The 12,052-nt window shown below is 37.1% G+C and overlaps 1 protein-coding gene across 2 annotated transcripts in view; it reads right to left on the bottom strand.

Annotated features, from left to right (window-relative positions):
• LOC137421718 (group XIIA secretory phospholipase A2) overlaps positions 1-10,544 on the bottom strand; it is a 33,883-nt gene extending 23,339 nt beyond the window's left edge. The window contains exon 1 of one of the 2 annotated variants that reach the window (XM_068108039.2): positions 10,391-10,544. The gene's annotated coding sequence lies outside the window, so the exon portion shown is untranslated. The remainder of the gene's footprint in view (positions 1-10,390) is intronic. The other variant, XM_068108047.2, reaches the window with a different exon arrangement.
• Positions 10,545-12,052: the final 1,508 nt, after the last annotated feature.

The following is a 12,052-nucleotide window of genomic DNA, read 5'->3' as shown; positions in this document are numbered from 1 at the left end:
ACATCATGTTCCCAAACTGTCATGGTAATACTGATTACATCATGTTCCCAAACTGTAATGGTAATACTGATTACATCATGTTCACAAACTGTAATGGTAATACTGATTACATCATGTTCCCAAACTGTAATGGTAATACCGACTACATGTTCCCAAACTGTAATGGTAATACTGATTACATCATGTTCCCAAACTGTAATGGTAATACCGACTACATCATGTTCCCAAACGGTAATGGTAATACTGATTACATCATGTTCCCAAACTGTAATGGTAATAGAGACTACATCATGTTCCCAAACTGTAATGGTAATACTGACTACATCATGTTCCCAAACTGTAATGGTAATACCGACTACATGTTCCGAAACTGTAATGGTAATACTGATTACATCATGTTCCCAAACTGTAATGGTAATACTGACTACATCATGTTCCCAAACTGTAATGGTAATACTGACTACATCATGTTCCCAAACGGTAATGGTAATACTGATTACATCATGTTCCCAAACTGTAATGGTAATAGAGACTACATCATGTTCCCAAACTGTAATGGTAATACTGACTACATCATGTTCCCAAACTGTAATGGTAATACTGATTACATCATGTTCCCAAACTGTAATGGTAATACTGATTACATCATGTTCCCAAACTGTAATGGTAATACTGACTACATCATGTTCCCAAACTGTAATGGTAATACTGACTACATCATGTTCCCAAACTGTAATGGTAATACCGACTACATGTTCCCAAACTGTAATGGTAATACTGATTACATCATGTTCACAAACTGTAATGGTAATACTGACTACATCATGTTCCCAAACTGTAATGGTAATACTGACTACATCATGTTCCCAAACTGTAATGGTAATACCGACTACATGTTCCCAAACTGTAATGGTAATACTGATTACATCATGTTCACAAACTGTAATGGTAATACTGATTGCATCATGTTCCCAAACTGTAATGGTAATACCGACTACATGTTCCTAAACTGTAATGGTAATACTGATTACATCATGTTCACAAACTGTAATGGTAATACTGATTGCATCATGTTCCCAAACTGTAATGGTAATACTGATTACATCATGTTCACAAACTGTAATGGTAATACTGATTGCATCATGTTCCCAAACTGTAATGGTAATACCGACTACATGTTCCGAAACTGTAATGGTAATACTGACTACATCATGTTCCCAAACTGTAATAGTAATACTGACCATATCATGTTCCCAAACTGTAATGGTAATACTGACTACATCATGTTCCCAAACTGTAATAGTAATACTGACTCCATCATGTTCCCAAACTGTAATGGTAATACTGACCATATCATGTTCCCAAACTGTAATGGTAATAGTGACTACATCATGTTCCCAAACTGTAATGGTAATACTGATTACATCATGTTCCCAAACTGTAATGGTAATACTGATTACATCATGTTCCCAAACTGTAATGGTAATACTGATTACATCATGTTCCCAAACTGTAATGGTAATACTGACTACACATCATGTTCCCAAACTGTAATGGTAATACTGACCACATCATGTTCCCAAACTGTAATGGTAATACTGATTACATCATGTTCCCAAACTGTAATGGTAATAGTGACTACATCATGTTCCCAAACTGTAATGGTAATACTGATTACATCATGTTCCCAAACTGTAATGGTAATACTGACTCCATCATGTTCCCAAACTGTAATGGTAATAGTGACTACATCATGTTCCCAAACTGTAATGGTAATACTGATTACATCATGTTCCCAAACTGTAATAGTAATAGTGACTACATCATGTTCCCAAACTGTAATGGTAATACTGATTACATCATGTTCCCAAACTGTAATGGTAATACTGACTCCATCATGTTCCCAAACTGTAATGGTAATAGTGACTACATCATGTTCCCAAACTGTAATGGTAATACTGATTACATCATGTTCCCAAACTGTAATGGTAATACTGACTACATCATGTTCCCAAACTGTAATGGTAATACTGATTACATCATGTTCCCAAACTACAATGGTAATACTGACCACATCATGTTCCCAAACTGTAATGGTAATACTGACCATATCATGTTCCCAAACTGTAATGGTAATACTGACTCCATCATGTTCCCAAACTGTAATGGTAATACTGACTCCATCATGTTCCCAAACTGTAATGGTAATACTGATTACATCATGTTCCCAAACTGTAATGGTAATACTGACTCCATCATGTTCCCAAACTGTAATGCTAATACTGACTCCATCATGTTCCCAAACTGTAATGGTAATACTGATTACATCATGTTCCCAAACTGTAATGGTAATACTGATTACATCATGTTCCCAAACTGTAATGGTAATACTGATTACATCATGTTCCCAAACTACAATGGTAATACTGACCACATCATGTTCCCAAACTGTAATGGTAATACTGACCATATCATGTTCCCAAACTGTAATGGTAATACTGATTACATCATGTTCACAAACTGTAATGGTAATACTGATTGCATCATGTTCCCAAACTGTAATGGTAATACCGACTACATGTTCCCAAACTGTAATGGTAATACTGACTACATCATGTTCACAAACTGTAATGGTAATACTGATTGCATCATGTTCCCAAACTGTAATGGTAATACCGACTACATGTTCCCAAACTGTAATGGTAATACTGATTACATCATGTTCCCAAACTGTAATGGTAATACTGATTACATCATGTTCCCAAACTGTAATGGTAATACTGATTACATCATGTTCACAAACTGTAATGGTAATACTGATTGCATCATGTTCCCAAACTGTAATGGTAATACCGACTACATGTTCCCAAACTGTAATGGTAATACCGACTACATGTTCCCAAACTGTAATGGTAATACCGACATCATGTTCCCAAACTGTAATGGTAATACTGATTACATCATGTTCCCAAACTGTAATGGTAATACTGATTACATCATGTTCCCAAACTGTAATGGTAATACTGATTACATCATGTTCCCAAACTGTAATGGTAATACTGACTACATCATGTTCCCAAACTGTAATGGTAATACCGACTACATGTTCCGAAACTGTAATGGTAATACTGACCATATCATGTTCCCAAACTGTAATGGTAATACTGACTACATCATGTTCCCAAACTGTCATGGTAATACCGACTACATGTTCCGAAACTGTAATGGTAATACTGACCATATCATGTTCCCAAACTGTAATGGTAATACTGATTGCATCATGTTCCCAAACTGTAATGGTAATACCGACTACATGTTCCCAAACTGTAATGGTAATACTGACCACATCATGTTCCCAAACTGTAATGGTAATACTGACCATATCATGTTCCCAAACTGTAATGGTAATACTGACTACATCATGTTCACAAACTGTAATGGTAATACTGATTGCATCATGTTCCCAAACTGTAATGGTAATACCGACTACATGTTCCCAAACTGTAATGGTAATACTGACCACATCATGTTCCCAAACTGTAATGGTAATACTGACCATATCATGTTCCCAAACTGTAATGGTAATACCGACTACATGTTCCCAAACTGTAATGGTAATACTGATTACATCATGTTCCCAAACTGTAATGGTAATACTGACTCCATCATGTTCCCAAACTGTAATGGTAATAGTGACTACATCATGTTCCCAAACTGTAATGGTAATACTGATTACATCATGTTCCCAAACTGTAATAGTAATAGTGACTACATCATGTTCCCAAACTGTAATGGTAATACTGACTACATCATGTTCACAAACTGTAATGGTAATACTGATTGCATCATGTTCCCAAACTGTAATGGTAATACCGACTACATGTTCCCAAACTGTAATGGTAATACTGATTACATCATGTTCCCAAACTGTAATGGTAATACCGACTACATGTTCCCAAACTGTAATGGTAATACCGACATCATGTTCCCAAACTGTAATGGTAATACTGATTACATCATGCTCCCAAACTGTAATGGTAATACTGATTACATCATGTTCCCAAACTGTAATGGTAATACTGATTACATGTTCCCAAACTGTAATTGTAATACTGATTACATCATGTTCCCAAACTGTAATGGTAATACTGATTACATGTTCCCAAACTGTAATGGTAATACTGATTACATCATGTTCCCAAACTGTAATGGTAATACTGATTACATGTTCCCAAACTGTAATGGTAATACTGATTACATCATGCTCCCAAACTGTAATGGTAATACTGACTACATCATGTTCCCAAACTGTAATGGTAATACTGATTACATCATGTTCCCAAACTGTAATAGTAATAGTGACTACATCATGTTCCCAAACTGTAATGGTAATACTGATTACATCATGTTCCCAAACTGTAATGGTAATACTGATTACATCATGCTCCCAAACTGTAATGGTAATACTGATTACATGTTCCCAAACTGTAATTGTAATACCGACTACATGTTCCCAAACTGTAATGGTAATACTGATTACATCATGCTCCCAAACTGTAATGGTAATACTGATTACATCATGTTCCCAAACTGTAATAGTAATAGTGACTACATCATGTTCCCAAACTGCAATGGTAATACTGATTACATCATGTTCCCAAACTGTAATAGTAATAGTGACTCCATCATGTTCCCAAACTGTAATGGTAATAGTGATTACATCATGTTCCCAAACTGTAACAGTAATAGTGACTCCATCATGTTCCCAAACTGCAATAGTAATACTGACTCCATCATGTTCCCAAACGGTAATAGTAATAGTGACTACATCATGTTCCCAAACTGTAATAGTAATAGTGACTCCGTCATGTTCCCAAACTGTAATGGCAATACTGACCACATTATGTTCCCAAACTGTAATGGTAATACTGACTACATGTTCCCAAACTGTAATGGTAATACCAACTACATGTTCCCAAACTGTAAAGGTAATACCGACTACATGTTCCCAAACTGTAATGGTAATACTGACTACATCATGTTCCAAAACTGTAATGGTAATACTGACTACATCATGTTCCCAAACTGTAATGGTAATACTGACTACATGTTCCCAAACTGTAATGGTAATACTGACTCCATCATGTTCCCAAACTGTAATGGTAATACTGACTACATGTTCCCAAACTGTAATGGTAATACTGACTACATCATGTTCCCAAACTGTAATGGTAATACTGACTCCATCATGTTCCCAAACTGTAATGGCAATACTGACCACATTATGTTCCCAAACTGTAATGGTAATACCGAGCACATCATGTTCCCAAACAGTAATGGTAATACTGACTCCATCATGTTCCCAAACTGTAATGGCAATACTGACCACATCATGTTCCCAAACTGTAATGGTAATACTGATTACATCATGTTCACAAACTGTAATGGCAATACTGACCACATTATGTTCCCAAACTGTAATGGTAATACCGAGCACATCATGTTCCCAAACAGTAATGGTAATACTGACTCCATCATGTTCCCAAACTGTAATAGTTATACTGACTCCATCATGTTCCCAAACTGTAATAGTAATAGTGACTACATCATGTTCCCAAACTGTAATAGTAATACTGACTACATCATGTTCCCAAACTGTTATAGTAACAGTGACTACATCATGTTCCGAAACTGTAATAGTAATACTGACTACATCATGTTCCCAAACTGTAATAGTAATAGTGACTCCATCATGTTCCCAAACTGTTATAGTAATAGTGACTCCATCATGTTCCCAAACTGTAATAGTAATAGTGACTACATCATGTTCCCAAACTGTAATAGTAATACTGATTACATCATGTTCCCAAACTGGAATAGTAATACTGACTCCATCATGTTCCCAAACTGTAATAGTAATACTGACTCCATCATGTTCCCAAACTGTAATAGTTATACTGACTCCATCATGTTCCCAAACTGTAATAGTAATAGTGACTACATCATGTTCCCAAACTGTAATAGTAATACTGACTACATCATGTTCCCAAACTGTAATAGTAATAGTGACTACATCATGTTCCCAAACTGTAATAGTAATACTGACTACATCATGTTCCCAAACTGTAATAGTAATAGTGACTCCATCATGTTCCCAAACTGTTATAGTAACAGTGACTACATCATGTTCCGAAACTGTAATAGTAACAGTGACTACATCATGTTCCGAAACTGTAATAGTAACAGTGACTACATCATGTTCCCAAACTGTTATAGTAATAGTGACTCCATCATGTTCCCAAACTGTTATAGTAACAGTGACTACATCATGTTCCCAAACTGTAATGGTGATACTGACCACATCATGTTCCCAAACTGTTATAGTAATAGTGACTCCATCATGTTCCCAAACTGTAATAGTAATAGTGACTACATCATGTTCCCAAACTGTAATAGTAATACTGACTCCATCATGTTCCCAAACTGTAATAGTAATAGTGACTACATCATGTTCCCAAACTGTAATAGTAATACTGACTACATCATGTTGCCAAACTGTAATCGTAATAGTGACTCCATCATGTTCCCAAACTGTAATAGTAATAGTGACTACATCATGTTCCCAAACTGTAATAGTAATAGTGACTACATCATGTTCCCAAACTGTAATAGTAATGGTGACTACATCATGTTCCCAAACTGTAATAGTAATAGTGACTCCATCATGTTCCCAAACTGTAATAGTAATACTGACTACATCATGTTCCCAAACTGTAATAGTAATAGTGACTACATCATGTTCCCAAACTGTAATAGTAATACTGACTCCATCATGTTCCCAAACTGTAATAGTAATACTGACTCCATCATGTTCCCAAACTGTAATAGTAATAGTGACTCCATCATGTTCCCAAACTGTAATAGTAATAATGACTACATCATGTTCCCAAACTGTAATAGTAATACTGACTATATCATGTTCCCAAACTGTAATAGTAATAGTGACTACATCATGTTCCCAAACTGTAATAGTAATAGTGACTCCATCATGTTCCCAAACTGTAATAGTAATAGTGACTCCATCATGTTCCCAAACTGTAATAGTAATAGTGACTACATCATGTTCCCAAACTGTAATAGTAATACTGACTCCATCATGTTCCCAAACTGTAATAGTAATAGTGACTACATCATGTTCCCAAACTGTAATAGGAATACTGACTCCATCATGTTCCCAAACTGTAATAGTAATAGTGACTCCATCATGTTCCCAAACTGTAATAGTAATAGTGACTACATCATGTTCCCAAACTGTAATAGTAATACTGACTCCATCATGTTCCCAAACTGTAATAGTAATAGTGACTCCATCATGTTCCCAAACTGTAATAGTAATAGTGACTCCATCATGTTCCCAAACTGTAATAGTAATAGTGACTCCATCATGTTCCCAAACTGTAATAGTAATACTGACTCCATCATGTTCCCAAACTGTAATAGTAATAGTGACTCCATCATGTTCCCAAACTGTAATAGTAATACTGACTCCATCATGTTCCCAAACTGTAATAGTAATACTGACTCCATCATGTTCCCAAACTGTAATAGTAATAGTGACTACATCATGTTCCCAAACTGTAATAGTAATAGTGACTACATCATGTTCCCAAACTGTAATAGTAATAGTGACTACATCATGTTCCCAAACTGTAATAGTAATAGTGACTACATCATGTTCCCAAACTGTAATAGTAATAGTGACTACATCATGTTCCCAAACTGTAATAGTAATAGTGACTACATCATGTTCCCAAACTGTAATAGTAATAGTGACTACATCATGTTCCCAAACTGTAATAGTAATAGTGACTACATCATGTTCCCAAACTGTAATAGTAATAGTGACTACATCATGTTCCCAAACTGTAATAGTAATACTGACTACATCATGTTCCCAAACTGTAATAGTAATAGTGACTACATCATGTTCCCAAACTGTAATAGTAATAGTGACTCCATCATGTTCCCAAACTGTAATAGTAATACTGACTCCATCATGTTCCCAAACTGTAATAGTAATAGTGACTACATCATGTTCCCAAACTGTAATAGTAATAGTGACTACATCATGTTCCCAAACTGTAATAGTAATAGTGACTACATCATGTTCCCAAACTGTAATAGTAATAGTGACTACATCATGTTCCCAAACTGTAATAGTAATAGTGACTACATCATGTTCCCAAACTGTAATAGTAATAGTGACTACATCATGTTCCCAAACTGTAATAGTAATAGTGACTACATCATGTTCCCAAACTGTAATAGTAATAGTGACTACATCATGTTCCCAAACTGTAATAGTAATAGTGACTCCATCATGTTCCCAAACTGTAATAGTAATACTGACTCCATCATGTTCCCAAACTGTAATAGTAATACTGACTCCATCATGTTCCCAAACTGTAATAGTAATAGTGACTCCATAATGTTCCCAAACTGTAATAGTGACTACATCATGTTCCCAAACTGTAATAGTAAGAGTGACTCCATCATGTTCCCAAACTGTAATAGTGACTCCATCATGTTTCCAAACTGTAATAGTAATAGTGACTACATCATGTTCCCAAACTGTAATAGTAAGAGTGACTCCATCATGTTCCCAAACTGTAATAGTGACTCCATCATGTTCCCAAACTGTAATAGTAATAGTGACTACATCATGTTCCCAAACTGTAATAGTAATACTGACTCCATCATGTTCCCAAACTGTAATAGTAATAGTGACTACATCATGTTCCCAAACTGTAATAGTAATACTGACTCCATCATGTTCCCAAACTGTAATAGTAATACTGACTCCATCATGTTCCCAAACTGTAATAGTAATACTGACTCCATCATGTTCCCAAACTGTAATAGTAATACTGACTCCATCATGTTCCCAAACTGTAATAGTAATAGTGACTCCATCATGTTCCCAAACTGTAATGGTAATACTGACTCCATCATGTTCCCAAACTGTAATAGTAATAGTGACTCCATCATGTTCCCAAACTGTAATAGTAATACTGACTCCATCATGTTCGCAAACTGTAATAGTAATAGTGACTACATCATGTTCCCAAACTGTAATAGTAATAGTGACTCCATCATGTTCCCAAACTGTAATAGTAATAGTGACTCCATCATGTTCCCAAACTGTAATAGTAATACTGACTCCATCATGTTCCCAAACTGTAATAGTAATAGTGACTCCATCATGTTCCCAAACTGTAATAGTAATACTGACTCCATCATGTTCCCAAACTGTAATAGTAATAGTGACTACATCATGTTCCCAAACTGTAATAGTAATAGTGACTCCATCATGTTCCCAAACTGTAATAGTAATACTGACTCCATCATGTTCCCAAACTGTTATAGTAATACTGACTCCATCATGTTCCCAAACTGTAATAGCAATACTGACTCCATCATGTTCCCAAACTGTAATAGTAATAGTGACTACATCATGTTCCCAAACTGTAATAGTAATAGTGACTACATCATGTTCCCAAACTGTAATACTAATAGTAATAGTGACTACATCATGTTCCCAAACTGTAATAGTGACTCTATCATGTTTCGACAAAGTGAAGCAAGAGAAAGATTGGTCATTGCGTCACGTCACAGGTTGACGGTTTGACCGAAAGGAATGTTTGATCAGGAGTTTCACTTCAACCTCGTGAACTGTGAAGCCTCGAGTTCCGCACACTTGCGTCATGCGTTCGAATGCCGAACCGGCTACCAACCGTCATTCTGGTGTTTCACAGGCAACGTGATTCATCAATGTGCGAATCGTCCCTCGGATGGACGTTAAACGGGCGTCCCGTCCATGGACGTTCAAGATCCCACGGTGTCCTTCGCGAAGAGTGGGCGAGCCATCTCCGGCATCCTGAAGAAATTACAAATTCCTGTCCGAACCAGCAGGGGGCACTACATCAGCGGCACAGCCGCACCCTCAGACAATGATGTCATCCCGCAGCCTCGTACTATGTACGAATGAAGAAGTCCAATTAAAGTGGACGGAAACGTGTGTGTGTGTGTGTGTGTGTGTGTGTGTGTGTGTGTGTGTGTGTGTGTGTGTGTGTGTGTGTGTGCACATCCCTACAAACGTGGGAGTATCGGACGGAACAATCAGAGGGAATATCAAGGAAACCCAAACTCGAAGCTGGTCAAAAGAAACCAATGGTTCAACCCGCAGAAACTAAAGCAACAGGAGACTGAAGACTCAAACACGGGAATCGAGGTTCCGGCCGAGATCTCCTTCCTACTTTGTGATGCACATAACGCATTATGGGAACGGTCAACGCGAAACATTTAAACTGAAGAACGAACAAGAAAGTACCTGTGTGTTTGTTTTTTAAATTCACTCCGATTCTTCAGTTTCTTTTGCGATCAAAATAATGTCGAACCTCACGCATTGTTTATAAAACGCAAAGTCAGCACCAAAAGCTCATATCGTGACAACTTCCGGTGGAGAATCGCTTCCGGGTGGGAGCAATTCTGGCGCCGTGTGATTCGCTGGTTAGTTATTTACGATTTTACAAAACGGAAAACCGATGATGCCGAACATCGTTGTTTAAACGAACTAAGTTTCTTAATTCGTCGATGATAACAGCGAAATATTGTACCAAATGATTAAATGATGAAGCGTTCGCTTTTATCTCTGTGAACGATGCTAATTGCAAAGGTGGTTCATTTATTACGTACGAGGTGTGCACGAAAGGGTATGAGACACGAAATCATACGTTTAAAGTACATTTAATTCCTACGGGAGTGGCAGGAAGGGTTTTGATATTAAAATCTCGGGGGTATATAGATTGCAGTAGATCTAGGCTCGGGCCTCACTAACGTCAGGGGTGTTTTTATTTACAAAGTTTCTTGTAAGGAGTTCGCCAAGTGGTTTAAACATTCGAGAAAGCACTCCATTCAGAACAGTGGATAAGGAACGGCTGGCTTGGCAAGCGCTAGCTCGTGGTTTATAAAAAAATTTACTTCCGGTAGAAGACGAGAACTAGAAGTGCTCCACATGTGACGTCACGATAAGGTTTGTATACACATCAACACGGCGTTTGTTCAAGGAGGAAAAAAACGCTTGGGGAGAGGGGATATTAATAGGAAATAGGCAAATGTGGTAGCTCTTATATAAGCCTCGACTTAGTATACAAAAGAAAAGCCGAGAAACGAAATAACTGAAATATATGTACAGAGATCCAAACACAGGTGCAGTTGAGTTTTGTACTGAAATAATTATTGTAAAAATTTAAATCGCACAATTTTGTCAACCTGTGAACCTGGTTATACATGTACAATTTAAATGCCGGATTTGTCCACATGTGATACATCAATGCAAACACTCAGTCACCTGTTTTATAACGAGCTCATTGGTGTGGTCAATATTCTTACTTTGGACAATGTGTGTGCGTGTGTATGTGCATGAGTGTGTATTTGTATGTGTGTGTGTGTATGTATGTATGTGTGTGTGTGTGTGTGCGTGAGTGTGCATTTGTATGTGTGTGTGTGTATTTGTATGTGTATGTGTGTGTATGTATGTATGTGTGTGTGTGTGCATTTGTATGTGTGTGTGTGTATGTGCATGAGTGTGCATTTCTATGTGTGTGCATGAGTGTGTGTGTGCGTGCGTGCGTGTGTGTGTTCCATTTTGGAGTTGTTTTGTCAAAATCTAAGGAATACTGACTTTTATTTTCCTGAATTGATTGCATATTTATGGCCACTTCATTTGCGGTGGCAGAGGTAAAGACGTAGGTCAATGACACAAATCAAATGTCAGATGCATAACTTCAGTGCAGGTACGCTATTACGATGCAAGAACATCTTGGAAGGCCAAGCGGTCTTTGAGATTCCACATTGGCAAAATAGAGCGATGACCAAAAAACGTTATTTTTTCAGACCGCCATTTGACCTTGACCTTTAACCTGGTGGGGTATGATGTAAATGCCCCTTCCTGTATTCTATCCAGCGACAGCAATTTCACTATAATCAGACA

Source organism: Myxine glutinosa, chromosome 1 (assembly GCF_964187855.1).
Source record: "Myxine glutinosa chromosome 1, kmMyxGlut1.1, whole genome shotgun sequence".
Classification (NCBI taxonomy): Eukaryota; Metazoa; Chordata; class Myxini; order Myxiniformes; family Myxinidae; genus Myxine; species Myxine glutinosa.
Note: the sequence above shows the minus strand (reverse complement) of the source record. Positions and strands in the feature narration are given on the sequence as shown.